Raw genomic sequence first — 26,576 nt, forward strand, 5'->3', positions numbered from 1 at the left:
GTGGTCCAACAAACCCCATAACCCCAACAACAATTCCAACCCCTCCAACCCCCCCAACCCCCCACCCCATACCTCAAAACCACTGAAGTACCTGTCGCGGTGGATAGCATCGCCAGACCCCAACCTTGGATCTCCAACCCCCCACCAATGGATCCCCAAACACAACCCCACCAACAAGTCGCAGGTGACTACCCCGCTCGCACGATGCTACAGCGGCACCTGCCCGTTACGTACTCTCCCAACCCAGGACCCCCCCTCTCCACACACATCATCGATCACAACGCAGAGTCTACAATGTGATAGAGTCCCCCGCCAATACGGCCACTGCAATCAAGGAGTGGAAGGTGGACGCCCAGCAGCTCCTCCAGCTCCAGGCCGCACTCCACCAGATTTGGAGCGGCGACACGACCTGGACCGCCGGACCCGTCTCGTCTTCTGCCGACAGCCAGTCTTAGACGCCTCATCATGCGAGGAAGTAGAGTCTCTGCCGGGGGGAGTGTGACAACGAAGTTGCACAGTTTCATCCGTCCATTTAAACACCTCCTCGGGCGTGTCAAAGAACAAGGTCCGGGATTTGTATATCACCCGCAACCGAGCCGGGAACAGCAAGGCGTAGGAGAGCCTCTCCCTTCCTTTTGAATATCACACGTTCCCCCTTCTCTTTCACCCCTCCTGAGCTTTACCTCACCTATTCACCCCTTGCCTTAACCATCCTCACCTTCGTCTTCTTCCCCCCCTTCCACCGCCCTTTAAGCACTCGGCCGTCCCCCCTTTCCACACTCGCCTAACCCTTCCTTTGACAAAAAACGAGTCTACCTCCTTTATACTGTTTTATAATTTGCAATTATTGTATTCATATGTTGTCTCGTAAATAGCTACATTTTGCACTCTTTATCCACATCAAGATATATTACTCTTTTTGTTCTTTAAGTTTACCATCTCTTAATGCTGCATTTCGTTACTATTGTTTTGTATTCCATGTACTATCGTCATTCCAATGTAAAGCGGTCTGATACCCCAGGGTGGAGCCAGCGCTATATAAAACCTCTAAATAAATATTAAATAAGTAAGGGCCACCTTAACAGCATTATAGGCTGCCGGGCAAAGCACAGTGCTGGGCCCTGCCTACAAAATCACTCACAGGAATAATAATGATTAACGGAAAATGTGTGTTAAATTCTGATCTGCATGGGGCCCCTATGCTCGTGGGGCCCCCGGGTAACTGCTCAGCATGCCCATGCGTTAAGACGGCACTGGGCCCTGACTGGAGATCTAAAGGAAGGAGACCTTCTGATAGGCAGCTTACCGAGTGATATGTTTCCTGCGACCGAGTATCCAAATCCTGCCCTGGTTGCAGGGCCGGACAGGCCTTTTATTCAGCCAGGCATTTCCCCGGAGGGCTGGAGACCCTGGAGGCCGGTTTAGAAAGCCCAGCGTAGCTCCTGGTTCCTCTGTCACTTTCCCTCAATATTTACTGAGGAAGGCAGGGGAGGTTTCCACAGAGAAAGGGGGAGGAAGGAGGTAGAGATAAAGCAATCAGAGAGAGAAGAGACAGAGAGGAGAGAACGAGAGAGAGAATGGATGGATAGAAAGAGAGGGATTAGATGAGAAGACAAAGGGAGCGAGTCTAGTTTAAACATTTTTGCCAGGGTTGCTTTTGCTTTTCCAGTGACAGGTTGTTAGTCCCTGGACCGGAGGTGAGGGGCGCAACGTGTGGACACCAGCTGTTTCCTTTTTACCCTCCAGACTGAGGATCAGAACATTTTATTCTCTCAGGTTGGAGTCAATTTGCCCGGTGACTTTTTAGGTCGGGCTGTCAATGATAGCTGTGTACGAAAATAGCAAACCTCCCTTCCTCCAGCTTCCGGAAATTGGGAGGAAAATGATGAAGTTAACGAAGCTGAAGACTTATTTACGTCCATAAATGTATAGGACAGTGTTGTGAGAAAATAAATATTGCAGTTTGTTTTGGCGGAGTGGAGGTGTTACTCTAGATTACTTATCGGTAATCCCCTACCGCCAGACTCTCCCACTAACGGGTGCCAAATAGGGCTCAAAAAGGCCTAAAACTCAATAGAGCAACTGAAAACTGACCAGGGAATGAAAAAAAAACTTAAAGTGATGGGCGGGAGGTGAGCAAGGATCAAAAGGAATGTGTTTTCTAGAATGTGCTTCAGTAACAGTGATGTAGATTTACAGTTCTATTGTTTACCCAAAAAAGTACCACTCACCTACGCACCATCGTGTATGCTTTAGAGGACCATCTTGTGTAATTGTTAATAGGGCATTCTGCACACACGCGTTGAATAGATACATTATTCAAATGCATTTTTCTTGTGAATAAAGAAGCAGAAGAACAAAGGGGGGGAAATGGATTCAAATAGGAGATATGCCACATTAAATGTTGCTAGAACCCCCTATTTCATGACCAGTGATATTAAGAGGGGCATTGAGTTAACTAATCCACTGCATACCCTGCTTTGACTTTAAAACAATAAATTGAAGCCCCACTCCTTAGATTGACGTGTGCTATATCCTTAGCCAGGCTGCTCTTAATTGCAATTTTGTAGAGTTGCTTCTGAAACCTGACGCTTAGAAAAATAACCTTTCTCATTATTCTGGTTTGTAGGGTCTGCAGGGATTTCCAGGCCATGCATGTCCTTTGTTGTACAGCTTTGGGCGCCATTTGAATGTAGCCTCCTCACCATGGGCAGCTCATGTAAAAGGGCTTCTGCACCTCCTTCTCTGTGTCTTTGAGGGCAGCAGATAAGGAGAACTGAAAAAAATGTTTTTTATGTCCCAAACATCTTATTGTATTACTCTCCTTGATTCATTTGTCTTGTAATTATGTGATTATTCCTGTTTTGTATTCTTATTTGATGTCGATTTTGCATTTATATCCTTACTTCCATCCTCTAGTAAAACGCTCTGATATCCTTCGGGGTCTTGATCGCGCTATATAAAACTTTATAAATAAATAAATAAAATAAAATAAAAATCTTTGGTGTATCCAGCCAGCTCAATGGCGGTCAAGGAGCGCATCACAAATAAATACCTCACAGCCTACTACATACGTGGGCCATGCTCTTCTCCTGCAAGGTGTAGTTTCCTGCTGGACCCCACGTCCTCCACCAGCTACTAACCAAATACAATATCATATGCCTGAGTGACCACACCACACAAAGTCCAGGTACTGCAAATGAATACTGGAGACCTTCTCTTTTGCGTAACTGGACATGAATCGCCAAACGGCATAGAAAACTGGGAATTCTATACTACCTTATAAGCACTGGCAGAGCCAAAAGTGTATGAGTGGCAGGAGGCCTCGCCGTACAGCGGTATCTGCGCCGAGGTAGGAGCGCACCTGCGTCCGGGGCCGACTTGCGGTGTGGGCAGCCGCTGGCAGGACCGGTGCTGATGGTTGGTGGGTGAACGGAGTCCCTACCCTCGTCGCCAGTGTAAGGATTTGGGCCTAGTTATTGCGTGCCGCAGCAGCAGGCAGTGAAACAAGGACACTCTGCAGTCGGGTTTTATTTTATAACCTCTGGCGTTGGCCAGAGGATGCTACAGGATGTCTTCTCAGCACTGCGAGAGCAGTGTTGGGGTCATTACACAAACCTGCTTTCGGACTGCCTGAGAGCAGTGAACAGGTGAAAGATAGGGAGCTGATTGAAGGCACCAATCCACCTTTCATTACAGTGTAATTTGTCTTTTCTTGCCTCATAATTTACTAAACCCTGCCGCATAATTTGATCCTCCCTTGCCGGATAATTCCAGTGGCCCTGCTTATGATATATAACAAGTGCTCAGAAGCAAAAGATCCTTCTTATCTGCACGGACCACATCCCCATGCAAATGAGGGATCGCACCTTTCAGATTGCACCAGCGTCAGCGCCATGTAGCGCCAGTGCACTCTGCATTATAGAAGGGGCTGCACAAGCATTTGTGGCCCCTTCTGTAATACCCGGGTGCACAGAGAGTGGGCAAACATGCCTTTTGCGCCATCGGATACTAACTGTAATTCAGCCTCAACTGAGCAAATCAGCAAATTAATGAGAGTCGTTGTGGAGAGTGACCGGCACAAACCATGCATGGCAGGGTTTTCAGTGAACTACTGCATTCGGCATCCATTGCGAACAAGGCAAGAGAAAAATATGTCACTTTTGAGACATTGGTTCTATTAGGAACTATTTCCTTTGCAGATGGCGTCGCTGAACTCTTTCCTTGTAGCATTGTGGAGAGATAAGTAAAGCAACAAAGTCTCGGCCATCCCCTGATAGCAGCAGAAAGAGCCGGAAGTACTCTCCAAAGGAAACAAAGTTATCACATTGAGTCTAATGTCCTGTGGTGCCGCCGCCTAGTGGCCATTGGGGAGCCCTTCTGTCAACAGACTCTGGAAGGTGTGCTCCTTCCAGTGTGGGGCGTTAGCTGCACATGCCCCACCTGTCCAGAGAAGCAGTGACAGCCAGGGCCGGACAGACCGTAGCAGGCATCGGGCGTTTCCCTGGGAGGCTGGAAGGGTGGGAGCCGTATTTGAAGCTGTGGGGGCTGGTTTTGTTACTGGGGGCCAGTTTTGAAGCTGTGCTGCAATATCGACACTCAGTTGCAATATCGACCCTCGGTAACAAAAGCAGCAGTGCTTCACACTTGCAGCCCCCGCGCGCGGAAGGGGGGGGTGCTAGACTGACAAAATTGCCAGGGCTACTTTGGTTTCCCCGTACGGCCCTGGTGACAGCATTAAACCAGTCCTCTGTCCTCATGCCTACCACGCTGCCAAGCAGGGTTTGCCATGGCCATATTGGCAGAGCAGCACTAGGAACCACGTCTGCCACAGTTAAAGTTTTGGGTGTCTGTGCTTGCCCTAATCTCCTGACCCTGGAGAACAGGTGACATAGTGAGTGGTGTGGGAGTGGGAGTGGCAGTAGGGCTTGGCAGTCAGGACTATGTGCTAAAATCTCTACTTAGCCAGTGTGATTCAGTTACTTCAAGGTTTTCTCTGGGGCTAGCTGACCTAAATGTATTGTGATATAAACTTGCATTCTGAATAATTTGTTGTAGTCTGAATGTTGAATGATATGTTTTGTGAATTCGGGAGAGATGTGGCAACAGTTTGCATTTCGGCTCTCTTTACACCTATTCTTTATGACTTCAGTACTTTTGAAATTGCAAGGCGTGCCCCCTTTTTCTGAGGTGCCCTACAGAGGAGTGAACAAACGTGGGCCCTGCCCATTTAGCCAACTACTGCTAAGTGTGAAACATACCCTGCCCGTGAAAAGCCATTTTAAACAAGCATGTGCAATGTAATAGGTCTCGCATTATTGAGAGTTAAAGCTATTGGCGTTGTAAATGACAATGTCTTTTTAACTATGTGTTTTGGTTTGGAGTTTAGAGGATATATGAACAGAGACGCAGTTGCAGCACTGTCTAGAGGACTAAGAATGGGGAATTACTACTGGGAACAGAAACACAGCTGCAGCACTGCGTAGAGGACTTAGAATGAGGAATTACCACTGTGACCAGAGATGCAGCTGCAGCACTGTCTAGAGGACTAAGAATGAGGAATTACAGATTAGACCAGAAAAGCAGGTAGAATCACTGTCTAGATGACTTAAAATGAGGAATTACCGACAGGATCAGAGAAACACTAGCATCACTGTCTACAGGATTTAGATGGAGGAATTACTGACAGGACCAAAAAGTAGCTGCACCACTGCCTAGAGGACTTAAAATGTGGTAATTATTGATGGGGCCAGAGAAGCGCTAGCAGCACTGCCTAGAGGACTAAGAATGAGGTAGTTACTGGTGGGCCCAGAGTAGCAGCTAGAAGCTCTGTCTAGAGAACTAAGAATGAGGATTTACCGTCGTGACCAGAGAAGTAGCTAGCAGCAGCGCCTAGAGGACTGTCAAGGAGGAATTACCACTGGGAACAGAGACACAGTTGAAGCACTGCATAGAGGACTAAGAATGAGGCATTACCACTAGGAATAGAGAAGCAGCTGCAGAACTGTCTAGAGGACTTAGAATGAGGAATTACCTAGGGGTCCAGAGAAGCAGCTAGCAGTATTGTCTGGCAGATTTAGAATGAGGAATAACAGACGGGACCAGAGTAGCAGCTAGCAGCACAGTCTAGCGGACTTGAAGGGGGGAGTTACTGACAGGACCAGACAAGCAGCTAGAAGCACTGTTTAAAGGACTAAGAATGAGGGATTACCACTAGTAACAGAGACACAGCTACAGCACTGAGTAGAGGACTTAGAATGAGGAATCACCACTGGGACCAGAGAAGCAGCTGCAGCACTGTCTAGAGGACTTAGAATGAGGAATTACCGATGAGACCAGAGAAGCAGGTAGCAGCACAGTTTAGAGGACTTAGAATGAGGAATTACCAACGGGATCATAGAAGCACTGTCTTGAGGATTTAAAATCAGGAATTACTGACAGGACCAAAGAAGTAGCTGCAGCACTACCTAGAGGAGCTAAAATGTGGGAATTATAGACGGGACCAGATAAGCAGCTAGCAGCACTGCCTAGGGGATTTAGCATGAGGGATTATCAACGGGACCAGAGTAGCATCTTGCAGCACTGTCTAGAGGACTTGAAAGGGGGAGTTACTGATGGGACCAGACAAGCAGCTAGCAGGACTGTTTAGGGGACTAAGAAAGAGGAATTACCACTGGGAACAGAGACACAGATGCAGCACTGAGTTGAGGACTTGGAATGGGGGAGTTAAAGATGGGACCAGAGAAACAGCTAGCAGCACTACCTACACGACTAAGGATGAGGAATTACCACTTGGGCCAGACAAGCTGCAAGCAGCACTGTATAGAGGACTAAGAATGAGGAATTCCCACTGGGAAAGTAGAGGCCGCTGCAGCAATGCCTAGAAGACTAAAAATGTAGAATTACCACTGGGAACAGAGACACAGCTGCAGCACGGTCTTGAGGACTTAGAATAAAGGAGTTACCAACGGATCAGAGAAGCAGCTAACAGTACTGTCTGGAGGACTTCCAAAAAGGAATTACTACTGGGACCAGAGACACAGATAGTAGCACTATGTAGAGGATATAGAATGGGGGGGATTACAGATGAGACCAGAGAAGCAGCAAGCAGCACTGTTTGGAGTACTTGCAATGAGGAATTACCACTGAGAACAAACACAGCTGCAGCACTGCCTAGAGGTTTTAGAATAGAAAAGTTACCAACCGGATTAGAGAAGCAGCTATAAGCACTGTCTGGAGGACTTTGAATACGATACCACTGGGACCAGAGAAGCAGCAAGTAGCACTATCTAGGGAATACAGAATGGGGGAATTACAGATGAAACCAGAGAAGCAGCAAGCAGCACTGTTTGGAGGACTTACAATGAGGAATTACCACTGGGAACAGACACAGCTGCAGCACTGCCTAGAGGACTTAGAATGAGGGACCATAGAAACAGCTAGCAGCACTATCTAGAGGACTTAGAATGAAAAATTACTGACGAGACAAGTGAAGCAGCTTGCAGAACTGTATGGAGGACTTTGAATGAGGATTTGCCAGCGGGACCAGAGAAGCAGCTAGCAGCACAGCCTAGAGGACTTTGGATGAGCATTCACTGACTGGGCTAGAGAAGCAGCTAGCAGCACTGTCTAGAGGATTTAGAATGAGAAATTACCAACAGGACCAGAGAAGCAGGTAGCAGCACCACCTAGCGGAACAAGAATGAGGGATTACAACTGGGACCAGAAAAGCAGCTACAGCACCATCTAGAGGACTTAGAATGAGAAATTACCACTGGGAACAGAGAAGCAGCTGCAGCACGGTCTAGAGGACTTGGAATGGAGTAGTTACCAACAGGGCCAGAAAAGCAGCAAGCAGCACTGCCTGGAGAACTTAGAATGAGGAATTACCACTGGGACCAGGGAGGCAGCTAGTGGCACTGTCTAGAGGAGTTAGAATGGGGCAATTACCAATGAGACCAGAGAAGCAGCTAGCAGCACTGTCTGGAGGACTTAGAATGAGGAATTACCAACAGGACCAGAGAAGTAGCTAGCAGCATTACCCAGAGGAACAAGAATGAGGGATTACAACTGGGACCAGAAAAGCAGCTACAGCACCATCTAGAGGACTTAGAATGAGAAATTAGCACTTGGGCCAGAGAAGCAGCTGCAGCACTGTCTAAAGGACTAAGAAAAAGGAATTAAAAATGGGAACAGAGAAGCAGCTAGCAGCAAAGTCTAGAGGACTTGGAATGAAGTAGTTACCAACAGGGCCAGAAAAGCAGCAAGCAGCACTGCCTGGAGGACTTAGAATGAGTAATTACCCCTGGGACCAGGGAGGCAGCTAGTGGCACTGTCTAGAGGAGTTAGAATGGGGAAATTACCAATGAGATCAGAGAAGTAGCTAGCAGCACTGTCTGGAGGACTTAGAATGAGGAATTACCAATAAATCCAGAGAAGCAGCTATAAGCACTGTCTGTACGACTTAGAATGAGAAACTACTGATGAGACCAGCGAAGCAGGTGGCAGCACTGTCTAGAGGACTTAGAATGATGAAATACTGACAGGACCAAAGACACAGCTGCAGCACTGCCTAGAGGACTTAAAATTCTGAAATTACTGTTGGGGCCAGAAAAGTAGCTGCTGCACTGTTTAGAGGACTTAGAATAAAACTGCCATATGAGGAAATCAGTAGGCATGTTGTGCGAGAAAGCACAACAATAACAGACTTGTACAGTCATACATGCAAATTGCTTGCTGTCCTTGTATGTTTTTTTAAGGAAAGGAGTCAGAGTCCAATTGCTGTTACGGTGGCTGCAGTTTCCTGAAATAAAGCAAGCTCCATAGTGCACTGCAATGATGGGAGGGAGAGGGTGCAAGTGAGGGGGCAAGAGATGGCCAAAGTTGGTGAACAAAAAGGAATAACAAGCAGAGGGGGCAGCACTACCTAGAGGAGTTAGAAAGGAGTAGTTGCCGATGAGACCAGAGAAGCAGCAAGCAGCACTGTCTGAAGAACTTAGAAAGAGGAATTTCCGCTGGGAACAGAGACACGGCTGCAAGATTGCCTAGAGTACTTAGAATGAGGAATTAACACTGGGACCAGTGAAGCACCTGCAGCACTGTCTAGAGGACTTAGAATGAGGGATTACCGATGAGACCAGGGAAGCAGGTCACAGCACTGTCTAGAGGACTTAGAATGAGGAACTACCGGCAGGATCAGAGAAGAACTAGCAGCACTGTCTGGAGGATTTAAAATGAGGAATTACTGACAGGACCAAACAAGCAGCAAGCAGCAGTGCCTGGAGGACTTAGAATGAGAAATTTCGACTGGGAACATAGACAGACGGCCCCCCGCCCCCCAGAAACACCAGTCAGCCCACCATCTCCAACTGGACACTGATCACAGCCAAAGACACTGCCTCGACCATGAAAAGCATCCACTCGGGGCCCCCACCGACCACTGCCCCCCTCAAATCTACCACAGAGCCGCAGCTGCCATTGCATCCGAATTACAACGGACCCTCAACACCACCTTCAAAACAGGCACCTTCCCAGGTGACTAAAAGTGCGCAGAAGTCAGACCTCTGCTCAAGAAGCCCACAGCTGACCCCACCGACCTCAAGAACTATCGGCCCATCTCACTCCTGCCCTTCGCAGCCAAAGTTGCAGAGAAAACAGTCAACAGGAAACTGACACGATTCATTGAAGAGAACGTCGTCCTCGACCAGTCCCAATCCAGATTCCGAAGCAACCAAAGCACAGAGACCGCCCTACTCGCCGCCACAGATTACATCCGCACCCTCCTGGACCAAGGCCACTCCGCAGCCCTCATCCTACTCGACCTATCAGCGGCCTTCAACACCGTCTCCAACCGCCCAGTAGTTGCCAGACTACACGACGCAGGCATGCAAGGAACAGCCCTGGCCTGGATCCAATCATTCCTCACCGGAAGAAGCCAAAGGATCAGACACCCACCCACCCTTCCTCTACGACCCCATGAAAATCACCTGTGGAGTCCCACAGGGTTCATCCCGGAGCCCCACCCTCTTCAACATCTACATGGCCCACCTCGCAGCCATCGTCCAACAACACGGCCTCAACATCGTATCTTACACCGACGATACCCAGCTCATTCTCTCCCTCACCAAATACCCCACCACTGCCAAACTCAACTTCCAGAAAGGAATGCAAGACGTCGAAGTATGGATGACCAACAGCTGCCTGAAGCTCAATGCCGAGAAGACAGAAGTCCTCGTCCTCGGTACCACCCCTTCTGCATGGGACAGCACCTGGTGGCTGACGGCCTTCGGAAGTCCACTTACCTCCCCAGACCACGCCAAGAACCTCAGCATCGTACTCGACTCATTACTCACCATGAACCGACAGGTCAACGCCGTCACCTCCAGCTGCTTCAACACCCTACGCATCCTCCGCAAGACCTTCAAGTGGATTCCCCTGAGTTAAGGAAGACAGTGACCCACACACTCATCACCAGCAGACTGGACTATGGATACGCACTTTACGCCGGCATTAACAAGTCCCTACTCCACAAACTCCAGACAATACAGAACAACGCCGCTAGACTCGTCCTCGGCACCCCGACACAAACACATCAGTCAACACCTACGAAGTCTCCACTGGCTCCCCGTGGAGAAAAGAGTCACTTTCAAAATCCTCACTCACGCCTACAAATGCCTTCACAACAACAGACCAAAATACCTCAACGACAGAATCAACTTCCACGTACCCAAAAGAAACCCCCGATCTTCCACCCTCGCACTGGCCGAAACCCGCGCATCCACAGAGCCAGAGCAGGCGGCAGATCCTTCTCTCTCATTGCAGCCAAGACCTGGAACGAGCTACCGGCAGACATCAGACGCGCCCCCTCCCTGAACACCTTCAGGAAGACCCTCAAGACATGCCTCTTTGGCTAAACAGATCTGCCCCACCCCCCCCCCCCCCTCCCTCAGCGCCTTGAGACCCTCAGGGGTGAGTAGCGCGCTTACAATTCCCTGATTGATTGACTGATTGAGACCAGAGAAGCAGCAAGCAGCACTCTCTGAAGGACTTAGAGTGGGGAATTAACACTGGGACCAGAGAAACAGCTACAGCACTGTCTAGAGGACTTAAAATGAGGAATTACCGATGAGACCAGAGAAGCAGGTCGCAGCACTGTCTAAAGGACTTAGAATGGCAGCTGTCAATTTGTAAAAGATCCTGTGCATTGGGTATTAGGAGATAATTTGAAGGGAGGCCACAACATTTCAACTCCCTAGGGGCCTCCACTGGGTTTAATCCTTCACTGCACACTTCTTCTCCCTTGTTTACATTTAAAAAGAAAAGAAGGTAGAGGGTCCAGCTGCGGTCCATCAGGTTTGGATCCATTTAAAATGATCAGGATAACCATTATGTAAATAAGTTTAATTTACATTTATTATTAAATGTATTTTGAATGGTTATCGTAAACATCTAGCATTGATTCGGCTCTCTTGCACCTACGTTGAACACCCATGCCAGACAGCCAGCAAGAATGTTTCGCAAATTCATAAATCAAGTACGAACTGTGTGTTTTTCCTTGAAAGTCTCCCACAGAGATAACAGTTGAAACAGTATCAACAGAGTGGAGCAGCATTTCTAAACACACCCAAATGGAAACTTGTGTCCTGAGAGTAACCATCTTGGCATCCAAGATCTCATTGTTTTGTTGCTTTATGTAATTATCTACATTAGGGTGTTGGGCTTCTCCTGAAATCATTTTTTTAAATTTGTATTTGAGCAGTCTATTGATTTGTGGATGTATAAAGAGTGCCCTATTTTTTTGTAGAAATTATTTAGTATTATGGAAAACACGTAAAAAAGAATTTTAATCTATCTACTTTGCTTGAAAGCTTCACAGGTCCCAACTTTATTATTTATCGAAAAACTGGAGAGAGGCGGAGACATTTTCCACCTGCTGAAATGCAGAGAAAGCTGGGCTGACATTCAGGTTTCCTCACTTGGCCAAGTCCTGCGGTTGAGCATTGCCTCACTGTATTTCTTTTACTCGAGTGCTATATTGGTGAGCACCTTTAACTTATTAATTTAAGAATGAGAACTCCACAAAAACAAAATCCTCACTCATAAATGGGTTCAAAAATCATAATGCTGATCTATATAAATAATAATAAAACCATCATCAGATCTTTTTTAGGGATGGAAGCAAAATGAAGTCTAGTAATATCATGGGTGCTACACTCAAACTCTAGTAAATTTTAAAGAAATGGACTGTTATGTTATCTGAATTGTTACTTTTTACATGCCTCGAATATTAAGGCCAATCGAAACCACCAGGCCCGGCTTTAGCGCTGGTGGTCCCCTGTGCAACAATGCTTGTTGACTCCCCCAAATGACCACATTCCCTCACTATCACCCCTTAACAGTGCCTCTCAAGTCTCCATAACCACTCTCTTGCTCAGGTGCATTCAATAGGATTTATATATGCTGACCCCCGTGTGCGCCCTCCATCTAGGACACACTGCGGCCTGTATAGACCTTGATAGTTTGATGTTACAACTTTACATACGACAGTACTATTTCGAACGTTGGCGTCAGAACATGCAAGGTAACTTGCAGCCACATGTATAAGTATCAGCAGAAACATCACTAACATATGATGGACAAGGTGGCGGCTAACAAAGTTGCTGTGAAGCTTAGTCCTGTTTCTTAATGATGTGCCATTTCTGTCAGTGGCATCGGTATGCATAAGTTGTGCTTATCGAGATAAAGATTTTCTGTTCGCTTCAAGCATGAAGATGTATCACTGCTAATCGCCCTTGACATCTGAAGCTGTAGAATAAACGCGGCTGGCCCAAAGGGGTTGTAGGCGATTTGCTGTGTGCAGACTACTCTTGACACCTCCTGCATATATACGCGGCTGGCCCGGTTTGGGTTGATGACAGTTATTAGTTAACTGTTCTATAGCAGGACATTGACTTATACATTGCAAGTAACAAAAGGATCCCTCTGACAAAAGCACTGATCTATTTACATTATATGCACTTTGTGATCTGCATGGTACACGTTCTTTGCAGCAGGCATATTAAGCCTCTGTGCTACTTTATGATAAATAAATGCGGGACGACCGAGGCAGATCAGGTATCCTGGAGGGTGAGATGCCTTGATGAAAGTGTGACTACAGGGTCCACCCCCTTGGCCAATCCCAGGTGGCAAGTTGCTACCATCGCTGAAAAATGAAAGCGACACGGTGAAGTTCCAGTGGGTTGTAAGTACAATCCAAATAATAGCTGTATGCCCTAGCGTGCATATCAGCTTCCATTTGGTCCTGACGAAAGCCATTTGAACCTGTTTGGGCCCATGAGAATATGGCTGAAACATGTAAACCTTTCACAGGATAAGAAGGATCAAATTTATATCCTTCACATATCCATCACTTTTTTACACATTGACCAATACTCTCACCAATAAAGCTGCGGTCAAAAAGACGGGGAGTATTTGAGCCAATTTTAAAAAGCACCACACTTGAGATCTATTTGCTCATTATCACCACATCACCCTAAAAAATAACCAGCTCTGCTGTAATCTGGCGTCACAACACACCCTGGAAACATTTGGTGACCAGGGTGAGAGCCCTATGACGAAGCATGTCACCTACTAGGTAGGTGAGTGAGGGTTCTTTTACAAAACCTTAGGGTTTCTTAGGCAGTACAGACACCTGGTACATCCACCCTAAATTAGAAGAGAGATGTCAGTATAATAGCTAAAAAGACCCGCTCTTTTTGTGTTTTCATACTACTTTAAGATGAGTCAAAACTTCCAATAGACAAAACTCCGATCTCACTCCAGGAAGAACATTAATCACTGGAGTTATCTTGACATTTTTATTGTTGTATGAAAATTGCTGAAGGCAAGGAATGCGGCAGATGGTGCTTTTAAAACTATAGTATACCCAGTGGCGGCTCGCCGAGGGTGTGCTGTGGGGCGGGTTGGGGAGAGGCAGGGTGGGGTGTAGTAAACTCTGGCATACGGCAGAGCGGAGTTAAGTAAATAAATAAAACAATTTACATTGCGCAAGCTGCAACGCCAACTCAGCAATGCAGCGCGTGCAATGTAAATTGTTTTATTTATTTATTTACTTAACTCCCCTCGGCCATATGCAAGAGTTTACTACCCCCCACCCCGCCCCTCCCTCGCCCCGCCCCACCACCCTGCAACACACTCTCGGTGAGCCGCCACTGAATATACCTGCAAATATGGCACCCCCCTCCACTGAAGTCAGCACCCGATGCAGTGGTACCGGTCGCACCGCCCCGGAGACCACTGGCTCAACACTTTCTATGAATTTGCAGATTTGACCACGTGCAGTGGTGTAACAAAGGCTTCTGCAGTGCAAGGGGCCTCCTGAGCTCCAGGCGGCCCCCCAACACAGTACCTTGGCTTGAGAGCTCCTGAGGGAGTCTGGATGGGGGGCCCTCTATGAACTTTGCAGGGGCGGGGCTCAAGTTTCATGCCACTGACCACGTGTAGGTGTAAGTGATCATAAAATCATTTGACAGTATGACATCGCCAATCATGCCACATGAGAAGGAAGTATGACATCTCAGAGTAAACAATAGGTAGGGACAATGGACCAGCAGACCCAGAGACACCTTACCTTGCCGGATCTGTAAGGAGAAACTACATGTGCACAGAACCTGTCCAAACAATGGATTCAGAGCACAGCTAAGAAGAGTCAGTTGACTACTCAGTTTGCAGAAGTGCATCTTTAAAATGTGGTATCACATTGAGAAAAGTGATAAATACAACAGCAACACCAGGTTCAAGAACGCAAAACAGCTTTGCTATCACTTGAGTTTTGTGGCACAACTAAGGTGGAACAGCAGGTGTCAAATTCCAATGTGGGAAGCAGGCAGGAAGTGATAAATCAGGGATATGAAACAAGTCTTAGGGACTCAATAGTGTACCTTCTGGTACACACTTGAGGTAATTCAATAAACCAGAATGTTGAGACATCCATGTCATGAAAAATCTGAATCAGACTTTACTGTGGTCATACATGCAAACCAGTGGCATTCACTCAGGAAACACAGACTATGGGCTTGATTTAGAGTTCGGAGTAACCTTACTACGAATTTAGGGGGAGAGCACTTACTTCCACACTGCCCCACATATAGTAACATTCCCTTATGCTATGCTTGGGCAACTAGATGGACGTGCAGGCTATGCCTCGTGTGTTGCCATGTGAGATTTAAGCACAAAAAATACATTCATTATCTTTCGGTTTTCTGTGCTATATTAAGATTTGGACAATTTGCGAGTGCTCCTCTCAGAACAATTGTCACCTCATTGTACCTGGTAAAGACAAAGATTTAGCTAAACCTGAGATGTAGCATGGCATCTCAGTCTGACCCTGAACTGAACCCAACTGAGCCTGCCAAGATCAAGCATTCTGGGCTCAACCCTCTCTTAAAGACTTGCGTTCACACAGTGGTGTAGCTAGGGGGGGGGGGGTAGTTTGCCCTGGGTGGCGCTGTTTTTGGGGGCAGTGGAAGTGAGCGAGTCGTGCCTGTCGACTACCACCATCCCCCGCCCCCGAGAACAAGTCACCCGTCAGCCGCCAGCCGCCAGATCCCCCACCTGAACAAGTCATCTGTCGGCCGCCACACAAACCCCACCCAGCTCTTACTTGCACCGGGCAGCAAACTTAGGTTACGCCCCAGGTGCCAGTAAGTCTAGCTACACCAATGCGTCCACATGAGCCATCCCCTTGCACCCAACACACAACCATAAAACTTTCAGTCTGTTTGTACCAACTTTCTGAAAGTTCCAGGGGTTTGTCTGATCCAGGGATTTCTTGCACTGCTGGTACACCGCACTTCTGCTCTTCAACACCTCCTGCTACTCGGGTACTTAATCCAACATAAAGCTCCACCGGTGTTCCTTCACCCTGATCTTCAGCACACTGCTATTCCAGCACTGGGACCGATAAACAGCTCTACCAAGGCGTCTCCATCCTCAGCAGAGGCCGTCACAGGTAAACGCGGTGAGGCAGGGCAGGGGGGAAGCCGACAGACGACAGAATAGATATTATTTATTTATTTAATTATACCTATTCCATCGTCTGTCGACTTCCCCCCCTCCCACTGTACACCGCCCCTGCCCCACCCCACTGCGTTTACCTGTGCCGGCCGCTGCTGTCCATTATTCTGATCAGCAGCACCGTGAGAGTCCAATACTGGGACCAGTCTCACAGCTAGATGCCAGTGCAACGGAGGGAAACAAAGGCACGTAGCTTGGTATCACTCCAAAAATACTTAAGAGAAACTATGATTTGAAAGCACGTTTTTAAAAAATGTTTTCAATCCCTGTATTGCACTAGAAGACTGTTAGATATATCTGTCTGTCAGAGCAATTAAACAATGATTTAAATAGCACTCAGTGATTTATTTTTAGAAAAACGTTTTTTATAGCGCCACTCATCCCAACATAGGGTGTTAGAGCACTTTACATGAAATGCACACATTATACAGAGAAAATACATCATAGAAGGGTGCAAATCAAAGTACAGGAATGTTAAATAAGACAATATGGTTTACAGGCTTCCTTACTGTTGGCAATATATGTTAAGAGTGCAGGGTCAGGAGCAACACGGAGTCAGGATTTAAAACATAATGCAGTGGTTGTGTTTTTCTTCACTACTAAGACTATATTGCTAACCAAAGAATGCCTTTTTCCTCCTTAGAAAAAGACAGAGCAATGAAATTAACCAGTGAGGTTCTAAACGCATGCCTTGGAGTTTGCAAGCAGCTCTTTGGTGCTGGCTCGTGGCTCACTGTGTACACTAGAAGGATTACAATTTATGAACTGCAAGAAACAAAAGGAATAAAATACAAATCTGTGATCTGACTGTTACGCTATTTGCTTGGCAGCAGGTATATTAACCCTCTGAGCTACTTTATGAGATAAAGCCGTAACTAGACAAAACACAGAACTCTCCATCAAGCGCATTACCACCAAAGTTATTTTACAGAAATATAATCTTCTGAAAATTGCTTGGCACATGAAGATCTCTGCAGCAAGTACCTTAACCTCCTAAGATATTTTAAAACACAGCCTGTTTGTGAACAACTAAGTAAGGCAGAACAGATGTAATGGTACATTTGACCTTCATGCTCATTTCTTTGTGGCAGAGGTTTTAAAAAATAAATATATTTATTGTCTGTCAAACTCTGTTTTTCAGGACTCTGCCCCTCGTAACTCCACACCCTTTCCTTCGCCACATTTTGATCCACAATTTAGCTGTTACCACGAGTATTCTGCTGCTAATTCAAGCAGCAGGTGGCACCCATGTACATAGCTGTCAATACTCCTCAGTGATGGCCAACCACGCCCGCTGTGTTTATCATACTGGAGCCAGAAATGCGCACCCAGGACTCGTTAGTCGTTGCCTGCAACACCTCTTCTTCAATTCCAGCAGGCAACCTCTGAAATCCATACGTATTCTGACCTGCAGCAACTTCCGCTTTTCCCGAGGTTAAGGGTCTGACGCATAGCAGCTCGAGCGCGGCACGCGACCCTCACCACACCGGTATCCTCACCTGCTGGGCCACCTGCTATTAGTGGGTTGCTTCGCTTTCAGTCCTCACTGTGGTTTGGTCCAGCTCGCGCCGTCCCCGGTGCATCCAGCCGCCCGACAGCTGAGGTGAGCCCTCCCGCTCCCTATTGAAATACGGCATTAAAGGTGAACTGGGCGCGCCCATACTCTCAGGTTCAGACGCCCCGCCCCTGGCAGCTGTTCTCATCCAGGGCGCTGCGCCACGCTGTTTCTTGTTTTGCCGGCTACAGTCCGGGCTGCGCTCTAATTTTGGCTCTTTAGGAGTTAGCGAAACTGTGGGAAATAGTTCTGGCGTGAGGTGGGACAGGGCTGGGCTTCGGTCTGGAATCTGGCTGAGGAGTGACTCACACGCCCCGGGGTGCAGCAGTCACTGGAGGGCTGGAGAGATGGCTCGTTCAGGTGTGCGCTTCTGGAGCGCCGGTGGGGCTGGGCAAAGTCAGTCGTATGCCTCAGACATTGCAGTGGGGCTGGGAAATCGCGAGGCAGGACATTGCTGCATCGGTAGGGCCAAAGTATAAGGCTGTTACAGATTCAGTCATATGTGCGTCGAGAGTTGGGCGAGCCGACAAATTAACAGGGAGATCCAGAGCCAATCCGAGAGTGTGTCTTGGCTCTAAGGGCCAGCACGAGCTGAGTCTGAAAATAGTTACCATGTAAATCGAGCAATAAACATTTCAAAATATGATGAAGTCTCTTCAAAATTCAAAAACAGTATTGTTTTAGCATGCGGGAGAGGTTTGCCCTAGTAGATCAGATTAGATCACTGCATTGATCAGCATTGATCAACAGTGATAGTTTTTAAACAAGTACTTGGAAAAAATCCTGCTCCAGACCTGACAACAATGGCAATAGTGCAACAATGGGGCAAGCCAGTTGTCATGAACAACAAGTATGTGGCTGGGAATCTTATTATACACAGAGCAACACTACAGTCTGCTCAACCAAACAAAAGAGAGGTCTTTGTACAGTGCTCATCCCGAAACCATGTATTTGAAGGTGATCTGAAAGGAGGCTCGGTGGAATAAAATATTCATCCAGGATCAAATAATTTAGTCCTGTGGGGAAGCCAGGATTGATCATAGGTTTTCTGGTTTCACATTGTGCGATTCAGCCGCTAGATGGATACATATTTCTCTCTCCTGTTTTGCATAGAAGGTACTGTTTTGCCTTTCATTCTTAGCCGGTTAGAGCGTAGGTGGCAGGCAGAAGCCACATGAAGACTTGACTCGTTTTTAACTTGAGGGTCCAAGAGTGCCCCGAGCTGAGCCAGATCCAGGCATCTGCTCGAGCTTTCGGTGGCTCGCCCACCTCTATGTCAAGCTCACATCTCTGGAAGCCGGCAGGGCCAGGGCCAGGGGTGTAGCTGTCAATAGTGGCACAGGGGTATAGGGGAGTGAAGGGGTCACTTCTACCCGATAACAGATTCTTTCACTACCAAACCTATGATGGGGGCCAATTGTCTTGTTAATATTAAGATCCGTGGGAGGAGGAGCCTAGCGCACATCCAAGATGGTCGCGTGAGCACAGGGCTCCCCGGACCCTCGCTGCTCCTCGGAATTTATCCTGACTTTATCCTGACTTGGCTGACGGAATCTGGAAGACGAATGCTGGCTGAACATTGACCTCCTTTCAGAATTCAAATCGGACCTGGGAATCCTGATCTATGGTGGTTTGAACTTTTGAGGCCCAATCGATGGCTGTGCCCGGTGCGAGGGTGAACTGTGGAGCCGGGGCGTAATTGAACAACAGCGGCAGCGGAGCTGTGCCAGTGGCCGCTCCATTACTTTCGGTTTCACTTTTGGATCTCTGAGGGGCTGGAAAGGGTAATTGCTTGGTGCGGCTGGGTGTTTACTTGGCCTCTGCTGGATGCCTCTGTATCCGCCTGCCACCAGTGTGCCCATTGACTTTGGTCCCCTCGCCCCGCCACATCACGGTCTCTGGAGCGGCTCCTGTCTGATTTGCCTGTGCCCCCTTGACGCTTGGCCGGTGGTCCCCTTTGGCGAGCGTGGTTCTCATGGGTGGCAGGGGAGGCCCCGAGGGGCGTAAGACTAAGACATCCCTCCGTGGGGGACCGGTCCAGACGAACAACATGGACCGCTACACTCAAGGAAGAGGGTCCCCTGGAGCGGCCAGTGTCCCCCCGGACGATGCCGGTGGTGGCCCGTCCGTTTCTCCGGATCAGTCCCTGCAGGACATCATGGGCGCCATTAACGGCATCAAGGAGACCATCGCTACGCAGTACGAGGCCTTGGCCCGTAAAATCGATACTGTGGCCATTGATGTCGCACTGATTCGGGCGGATCTCTCTAAGACCAACGAGAGGGTTCAATCGCTGGATGTGCGGACGTCCACCCTTGTTGCGGATGTGTCGGACCTACAGGCCACTCTCGGCGACCTCAAGTCGGCCAACGATCAGATGGCCCGGCGGCTGGAGGACTTTGAGGGACGGGCCCGACGCAATAACATCCGCGTCATAGGCGTTCCGGAGACCTCCGACAACCACCCGGTTGATCTCATGGTTGAGGAGCTCATCCTCAAACAGCTTGCCCCCGCTGGCCTGAGTAAGTTCTTTGCCGTGGAGCGGGCCCATCGAGTTCCGGGCGGTCGGCCGCGACCGGGGGCCCCCCCGAGGCCTATTGTTGCCAAACTTTTCTATTACAGAGACCGAGATGCGATTCTGCAGGCCTCGCGGGCCCATGGCCCGGTCCGATATGAGAATTCGTCTATTAACTTTTTCCCGGACTTCACCCAACTTGTCCAGAAACAGCGGATGGGCTTCCAGGGGGTAAAGCGTCGTCTCCGAGACCTGGGTCTCAAGTACTCCATGCTTTTTCCTGCTAGGCTCCAAGTGGAACACGAAGATCGGACTACCTTTTTTGACTCTCCCGCGACTGTGAGTGACTGGCTGGATTCGCTGCCGGGCCGGGGTGACCGGCCTGGGCCCTTTGCCGGTACCGAGGGTGGCGGGTCTCCTTCGGAGTGACTTTGGTCCTTGACTTTGCCATTTTGTATTGTTCGGCTGGGTTCTACTTCTTTTGTGCATTTTGTCTCATTATGATCTGTGTGGGGGGCGGTCGGGGACGGGTCCCTTTCCTCCTCCGGGGTCTTTTCGTAGAATGGGGTTTGTAGGGCGACAGGCACACTGCAAGTTGGGGTGGTTTTGTGGATCGCAGGGGTGCAGGGTGGGGGGAGTTGGAATTGGGGGGGGGTTGGGGGGTGGGAGGGGCTGTTTTGATTTGTGTGTTTTGTTTTTAAAGCGAGGTATTTGTTCTGGTCCAGTTTCGGGTGTTGCGCTATCTGCTGGGGGACCCTTGATCTATTGGAGGGGATGGGGGGGGACGGGTTGAGGTTGATGTCATGGAACGTCAACGGATTGGGGGACCGTATCAAACGGGGTGTTGTGTTGCAGTATTTGCGTCGTTTGACTCCTGATGTGGTGTTTTTACAGGAGACGCATCTGGTGGGTAATGTTTGTCATGCCATGAACAGGGGGGGTTACCGACTCGTGGCCCATTCTGGTTTCACCACTGGCTCTAGAGGGGTAGGCATTCTCCTGCGTTCTTCACTTCCGTTAGAGATCACCAGGGTAGTCCCGGACGATAGAGGGCGCTATGTGGCTTTCACTGGGCGGTGGGAGGGGCAGTCCCTTTCCTTGGTCTCTGTCTATGTTCCCCCGGGCCTCCAGAACTCCACCTTCTCAGACTTGGGTCGTATGCTGCTTGAGCTTCCTGACAGTCTTTTGCTTATGGGTGGGGATTTCAATTCGGTCGTCTCGGGTGACCGGGATCGCCACCCGCCCAGGGCCCTCCCTGCTGCCCAGGCGTGGCTTGGCGGACTCTTGGAGACCTTTGGTCTGGTAGATTGTTGGAGGTTAATGCATCCGACACAGTGTCAGTACACCTTTCACTCTGGGGCACATGGGAGTCTCTCCAGATTGGATTATTTTCTTATGCCCGCGGCCCAGACTGCCCGGATTCGAGAGGTTAAGCACCTGGCCCGGGGTATTTCTGATCATTCCCCACTGTGGTTGCTTTTTGACACTGGGACGCGGTCTGCTGGGCGGATCGCTCCTATTAACCCTTGGTACCTGCGAGACCCCACGATCCGCGATAGCCTGGTCAAGTCGATTGACTAATATTTCCTCGAGAATGATGGGTCGGTGTTGTCCGCAGTGTCCCTGTGGGAAGCTTTTAAGGCAGTACTCCGCGGGCAGGCCCTATCCCAGATAGTGGTGGCTAAGAAGGTTAAGAATGAGGCGGTGGTGAAGCTGGAGACTGACATATCGGGGCTGGAGGCAGCCTTGGAGGCGGGTGTCACTCCGGATGGGCTCCATGCCCTCAGCCTGAAGCAGTTCGAATACAAGTCTCTTGCTACTGACGCTGCCAAGACCATGTATAGGGAGCAGCAGGGTAGGTTGTATGATGCCGGGGACAAGGCGGGTAAACTGATTGCTTGGCTGGATAAGAAGGAGAGAGTGAATCGTGTGGTCCCGGAGCTTCGGGTTGCGGATGGAGTGTGTGTGACTGAGCCTGGCGAGATTGTGGAGTGTTTTGCTGACCACCTCCGGGCGGTGTACTCCCCGGTGTCTGATAGAGATGAGGACGACTCTCGTCTTCTGCTGCGGGATATTGCCCTGCCCGGTTTATCCGTCGAGGACCGTGAGCAGATGGATGCCCCCTTGTCTGTCGACGAGATTGCTACTGCGATTCGCTCCCTTCGCTCGGGCAAGGCTATGGGCCCCAATGGCCTGCCGATTGAACTGTATAAACTACGCCCGGATAAAATCGCGCCTTTCCTCCGTCGTATGTTTCAGGAGTCGCTCGAGAGGGGTTCCCTTCCCGCCGACCAGCGTCTGGCTACCATAGTCGTGATTCCCAAGTATGGTAAGCCACGAGACCGCTGTGCCTTATATAGGCCTATTTCCCTCTTAAACGTAGAACCCAAAATCCTTGCTAAAGTCCTCGCCAATCGCTTGCTGAGCGTTATCTGTGATCTGATCCATCCGGATCAATGCGGTTTCATCCCCCACCGTAATACCGCTCTCAACCTGCGGCGTCTGCACGGCGTCCTAGCTAGGGCGGAGTACTTCTCTGAACCAGCCGTATTGGTTTCTTTAGACGCCACGATGGCCTTTGATACCATCGAGTGGCCATTCCTCTGGGCTGTCTTGGCGAAGTTTGGCTTTGGGGAGGGATTTCTTAGCTGGGTGAAGCGTCTTTATGCTGGACCAATGGCTCAGGTTGTTGTCAATGGGCGGGTTTCTCAGCCCTTTGCTCTCGGGAGGGGTACTAGGCAGGGGTGCCCGTTGTCCCCTCTGCTCTTTGCTCTCGCCTTGGAACCGCTCGCTGCCTGGCTCCGCTGGGAGCCCTCGATCAGAGGGATCCGGTGGGCCCCGGGCTTCGAGGATCGGGTCTCGTTGTACGCGGATGATATTCTTTTGTACCTCACCTCGCCGCGTCAGTCACTTAATGTTCTCTTTGATGTCCTTACTTCCTTTGGGAGAAACTCGGGTCTGATAATTAACTGGTCCATATCTTGCGTGTATCCTATCTCTGGGGGCCTTCCTCTTTTGCCGCCTCTACTTCCTATCCAAACATCTCAATCCGGCTTTAAATACCTGGGGGTGTACGTTTCGTTGGATCCGGCGGTCCGCTATGAGCAGAACCTTCTGTCTCCACTCCGGCGTTTGAGGGTGGATACGGCTCGGTGGTGTAAGCTGCCCTTGTCTCCGCTTGGTCGCGCGGCCCTGTTTAAAATGATGTCCCTTCCCAGATTTCTTTACGCACTTCAGAACTCCTTTGATGTCATTCCGGTGGCTTACTTTCGGGAGGTGGAGAGTCTGCAGAGGAGACTGGTTTGGGACGGGCGGGCGCGTATCGCTCTGGCAAAGCTTACTCTCCCCTGGTATGACGGGGGCATCGCGCTTCCTGACATTAGACGGTACTATTGGGCCTCCCAGCTGTCGGCTATTAACCATGCCACGTATGCTCCTGGTTTGAACCCGGCATATGAGATGGATAAATTCCTGCTTCCCGGCGGTAACTATAACAGAGCGCTTTACTGTCGATCGGCTGGTAGGACCCTTACGGGCCCTACTAGGATTGCGGTACGGGTGTGGAAGGCGGCGAATGTAGCGATGGGCTGGAGTGAGCGTTTAACGTGTGCTACTCCCTTATTCGCCTCAGACCGCCTGGGAAGCCTCTGGATAACGAAAGGCTTTGAGCACTGGGACACGATCGGCATTAGCAGAGTGGGGGATCTATGGGTTAAAGGCGCGGTTAAAACCTTTGCGGCGCTCCAGAGCGAGTACGAGCTTAGTGAGAGGGAGTTCTTCCGCTATGCCCAGGTTCGGCATGCCCTGCTCTTGGTCTTTGGGGAAGGGACCAAGGTCCCTGTTTCTTCGCCCCTCGAGGACCGCATACTTGACGGTCACGTTCCCGATAGTACTATCTCTCTGATTTATAAAAAACTGATAAATAATCGGGCTGACCTCTTGGTGCGTCTACGGGAGGCATGGATGGGAGATGGGGTTGAGTTGGACGACGAGGACTGGCGGTCTGCACTGTCATCTCCTAAGGAGGTTGCCATCCCGGCCCGTCTCCGTCTGGTCCAGCTTAAGATTCTCCATCGTGTTTACGTGACGGGTCCCCGATTGGTCTCGATGGGGTTTTCTGAGGACGGGCTCTGTAAGCGTGGCTGTGGGCTCAGTGCCACCTTTCTCCACATCCTATGGGAGTGCCGCGAGGTGGCGGAATATTGGCGCCAGGTGCATGAGGTTATGAGGCGAGTCACTGGGGTCACTCTGTTGCCGGAGGTGCGTCGCTCTGTTCTGAATGTGTGGGAGCCCAATGACTATAATGCGGCCCAGACTCGGTGGGCGGCCCTGGGGAACATGATCGCAAAGAGAGACATAGCGCAGCTTTGGGGTTCCCAACGGCCTCCCACCGTGTCTGTCTGGAAGGAGAACATGGACTGGTGCATGTTCAGGGAGAAGACTGTGTATGTGGCTCGTGGTAAACCGGGGGCTTGGGGTAGAATTTGGGGGCAGTGGAATGTGTATCGTGGGTCTATCTGTGCTCCCCCCCTGGTGGATACGTCTGAGGTTGCCTTGTCCCCCTGATCCTTGAGGGTTCCTTGCTTATCTGGCACATCTGAGTATAGATTTGGTTCTCCCGTGGCCCCCCCTACCTCTTAGTTCTCCTTCTTCTTGACCGCCATCGGGTGGTCGGGTGTGGAGTCCCCCTGCTGTGGTCCGACGCCCATTTCATGTCATCTCGCCTCGCCTTTTGTTTTTAGTTGTTATCTATGTCAAAAGGGTGTATCCTGATTTCCCTTATGTGCAGTCTGATCTTCTGTAATGTGCGGAGCCCCGGTGGGCCAGTCATTGTTTTTGCACTGTTTGATCTTTTTTGACTATTAGCGGCCGGCCCAGGCGGTTGTAGGCCCGTGCTTGTACCCTTTTCTCTGCACAATAAAACTTTACAAAAAAAAAAAAAAAGATCCGTGATAATCCTGCTACTGCGCCCATCAGGGCTCGAGAAATCAGGGCCGGCTTTAGCGCTGGGGGCGCCCGGTGCGACAATCATTTTTGGTGCCCCCATACCCCATGACCGCCTCCTTGGATTCTCTCACTTCCACCGGACATAAGTACCCCTCGTCTCTCGATTCATAAGTTATTGCTAAACACAGCACACACCCCTGAGGTCAGCACCCCCTCCACAGGTCAGCGCCCAGTGCAGCCACACCAGTCGCACTGCCCTAAAGCCAGCCTGTGAGAAATGCCATGCAAATTGCTGGCTTGTAGTAGTCCCTAATAAAAGCTGATAAGTTATGTTACAGTCAGTTTCATGTCAGGCAGCAGGCGATTCTTTTGAAAGTGGCAATCAATAAAACATGATAGTGGCAGACCAATACAAAGGGGCGATTGGTAGACTCCTGGAAAGACCATTGACATGTCAGGCTGCAGAATGGCGGCTGATAGGACTGGGGAAGATGTACTAGCGTGTCAGGTAGCAAACAGCTGCTCCTGGAAAGCTGATAAGACTGGGGATCAGTGGCGTTACATGTCAGACAGTAAACCAATGATTCTGGAGGCTGGTGGAGCTGAGGCAGATTCCTTGACCTGGCCAATGTCTTTAAGGTCAATGGCTGGTTAGAGCCAGCAACATACCAGCCACCAGTTAGTGGAAGTCCAGCAGGAGTAAAGCAATCAGAGCTGCATGTAGCCGCTCCCCTTCTCAGGTCCTACCTCCTACCCTCCAGTGCTTAATTTGTAAAACAATTAGTGCCACCGCATCTTACACCACACATTGCCCCTCTCATGCTGCCAACGTTAGTAACAACAACGAACCGTCATACTCCTACCAGTGTGACAATTCGGTCTATTAAAGGCCCCCAAACCTATAAGAATGGCTTGGGCTGCAGTATAATAGTTATGTTTAATGTATATTGCATTAGTAATTAACTGTTGTGGTCATCTCTAAATTAGAGAGACAGCGCCACCATGTGGCAGCTATCACAAGCACCGGTGTTGACAATGAAGTGCCAGTGCTAGCACCGGAAACCACCGGCTCAAATTAAGCAATGCCACCCTCCTTCCTATCTATCCACAGCCCTTATTGCTACAGCTTTTCCTCACACTCTTCTTCACTCCCAAAGCAATATGTAAACCAGTACATTCTTCTAAAAGGGCAGGGTTTGCAAAGCATCAAAAGCACAAAATGTGATGTGAAGAATGCTTGAAAATAGTCAAAACTGGCGATGGCTCTTGTTAGCATTCAAGCCCATTATTCTTCGCCAGCTGTCCCACTCTGCACAGAGGCCTGCCTTATACAAACCAGTATTGACCCTTCTCATTGCATCAGTCCGTCTCGACCTGCCAGGCGAGGGTCCTTTCAGAAGAGGCCTGAAGCAACCCCAGACTGGTTTTGCACTTATTAGTCGTCATTAGTGAAGGATAGCTTGGTTGCAGTGGCACAGCAGGCTA

The 26,576-nt window shown here is 49.4% G+C and overlaps 1 protein-coding gene across 2 annotated transcripts in view; it reads right to left on the minus strand.

The window, feature by feature from the left end:
• ARHGEF10L (Rho guanine nucleotide exchange factor 10 like) overlaps positions 1–26,576 on the minus strand; it is a 585,939-nt gene that overhangs the window by 499,612 nt on the left and 59,751 nt on the right. Inside the window, exon 1 of one of the 2 annotated variants that reach the window (XM_085608218.1) lies at positions 17,574–17,706. The exons of the other annotated variant lie outside the window; for it this stretch is intronic. The gene's annotated coding sequence lies outside the window, so the exon portion shown is untranslated. Of the gene's footprint in view, positions 1–17,573; positions 17,707–26,576 lie in introns of those variants that run through there. 2 annotated transcript variants of the gene reach the window in all.

Source organism: Triturus cristatus, chromosome 1_2 (genome assembly GCF_964204655.1).
Source record: "Triturus cristatus chromosome 1_2, aTriCri1.1, whole genome shotgun sequence".
NCBI classification, from domain to species: domain Eukaryota; kingdom Metazoa; phylum Chordata; class Amphibia; order Caudata; family Salamandridae; genus Triturus; species Triturus cristatus.